Source organism: Humulus lupulus, chromosome X, assembly GCF_963169125.1.
Source record: "Humulus lupulus chromosome X, drHumLupu1.1, whole genome shotgun sequence".
Taxonomy (NCBI): domain Eukaryota; kingdom Viridiplantae; phylum Streptophyta; class Magnoliopsida; order Rosales; family Cannabaceae; genus Humulus; species Humulus lupulus.
The window spans coordinates 133,076,941-133,079,854 of NC_084802.1; positions in this window are offsets into that span (position 1 = coordinate 133,076,941).

Genomic DNA, 2,914 nt, shown 5'->3' on the forward strand with positions numbered 1-2,914 from the left:
ATACATTTTCCAAAAAAATAACCCAAGTCGTGGCGGCCAGGTAGACTGAACATGTACCCGTCAATCCACACTCTTCGTACTCATAGTTGGTCGACCTTTCCTTTGCCCTTACCTGCACATAAGAGCACTCGTGAGTCGAAGCCCATCAATAAAACTCAACACAAAACATTTAACATATATATGACAATCCACAGTATACAACAAAACAGCCAACGGGCTAAACATATAGCAGTCAGCGCCGTCCCAGGCACTTTAACAGGCCCTGGGTTTGCGGTCTTCACCGAGAGGGTGGCTGCAGCACCCTAGGGGGGGTCTCGCCCTAACGGCTTGGTCTTCGCGTGCTCAACGCCAATCCTGGCCCCTTGCCATACCTGGCTTCTTGCCGTTCTCGGCCTCGCTATTCATTCATAAACATACACAATAATAATCATAGATATTTAAACGCATACGAAACATAAACATTAGGGCCACACCATGCAATTCAAAAATTAGGGCCACACTCTGCTCTACGGGTACAACAATTTTCTTACCTGTGTCCCGAGCTTTCTAATACTGCGATCCTAAGCACAGTCCTCTATCCCGAGCTTCGCTGAAAACCTAGTCACAACACATTCATAATAACCATCCATCAAGTTCTAAACCAATAAATAACTTCGGAATATTAATCTAGCCTCTGGGACCTTGGATTATACTAATCGGGTTGTAGGATCCTTCCCGAGCCTTAACATTCAAGTTCCCGAGCTAAGAACCTTAACCTCCCTTATTTTCCATTTAGGGCCACGGCTTGCCCTTTAGGGCCACGACCCGCTACTTGGTCAGAGGGCAAGGCCCTCCCTGCTAGAGGACACGGGCCGCGGCATGGTCCCCCATGCCGCGGCGCCTGGGCAAACTAGAGGCTTCTTCAGCCTCTTCAAGCAGGCGGGCCACGACACCTGAAGAACATAGCCGCAGCTCGGGCCTCCGAAACCCATAAATTCATCACAATTTTACGAGCTAATCTCTCCAATACTCACCAATTTTGAGCCTTTATCCCAGAATTCTCCCTAGGATTTGTATCTAAACAGCAAAACTGATAAATCATTCAAGGAACCCAGCAAAACCCCCTTCACAACCTAACTTAACACTTGAATTCAATCACCCCTTGAACCTAGGCCACCATACCCAAAAGTTACAGAAAAATTATTAAAGAATTCAGTATGAAATCCTTACCTCTGTTATAGAATTTCCCTGAGCTAATTCCCCAAGTCTTCAAGCTTCTATCCTCACAAATTCCAGCCTTGAATCCTCAATCTCTAGACAACTTTCTTCAGCACTCTCAACACGCTTCCAAGACCAAGAGAGAGAGGGAAACGTGAGGGAGAGAGAGAGAGCTGAGTGATAGAGTTTCTGCCTTTTCCTTCTGTTTTCTTCTAAAGTTCAGCACCCAAAAACCATGTATATCCCTTAGCCAAATGTCCAAATTACCCCTTAAGCTTATCTAAATCCTTTAATGCTCCCAAGGGTAATTCTGTCATTTGCCATGTCCTGCTAATTCCTCGAGTGTTCCTATAAATCCTCACTTAATCCCGACATGTCCAAATAATTGCTAAATTACTACCCGTTGCCCGATAAATCCCGAACACCAACTGTGTTCCCAAAATACCCCTAGGCTCCTCCCGAGCTGGGTATTCGATCCCATTGTAAATATTTAGCTAAATTGCTCCCAAATACTGTCTCGGATCGCACATCACAAGTGTATCACCACTCACTTGTGGTATCAATCACAACACACACAAATATCACAAATATGCCCTCAACGGACTAAAATTACAAATATGCCCCTAATAACTAAATGAGGCCCACATATATATTTAATTAACCTAAATATGCATTTCTAATCACATTATCATTAATTTCACATATTAACATAATTAAATCAATTATTGCCCTCCTGACACGCTAATCAAGGTCCTAAGCCTTATTAGAAAATTTGGGAAGCTACAGGCACTATCGCAAATGCATACCTAAACCATCGTTAGTCATCGCAAATGCATCGTTAACCATCGTTTTACACCTAAAAATCAAGTTTTCATGACGCCATTACAAATGCATCGTTAACCATCATTGTTTCTAGATTTTCAAACCCATTATCACCTTCAAAATGTAATTATCCATTAATTGATTTTAATTGAACCTAGATACTAAAAACTCATTCAAATGCTTATTCTAAAATGCTCACTCTCATAGAATTATCACGTTTACACTAATCATCTAGATTCAAAACATATTTTTTAGGAGGAATATTTGATTGTTTGGTGGTCGGCAACGACGCGAAGAAGACCCTTTGTGGTGGTCGACGACGTCTTTGAAGGAAGTGGATGTGAGTGGTTAGGGGCTGAGATTCGTAAGGGAGTGAGGGAGAAAGAGAGATATCTTAGAAGAGAGAGAGAGAGAAAAGTTAGAGATAAGAAGCTCTTGAATGGAAGGAGTAGTGCCAATTTTTTTGAAAATGACATATTTTAAATGATTATAAAAGTTGTCCATATAGAATAAATAAGGTGTATTAAAAGGCATAAATCATCAAATTTCCCCTCCTTTAACTTGATAGAATATTTATTCCACCTTACTTACACCTATGGCAAAAGTTTTTCATTATGAAAATTTTAAAATAGAATAAAAATTATTATTTTATCCTTTCTTATTTGCTCCCCAAAATTAAAGAGCCCCTTGCTTACCAATTAAGTATATTATATATGAATATCCCTGCGTTATTAATTTGTGATAACAAATTTGGCACTGTGTAGAGCCTTCTTAGGAAAGTGTCCATCTTGTCCTCACAGCTATGAAGTTTATCACATCTCTCATTTTAATTATGCCAGCATATGATAAAATAATTATTAAAAAAATACAATTATACGACCTTTCCTAATTTTTT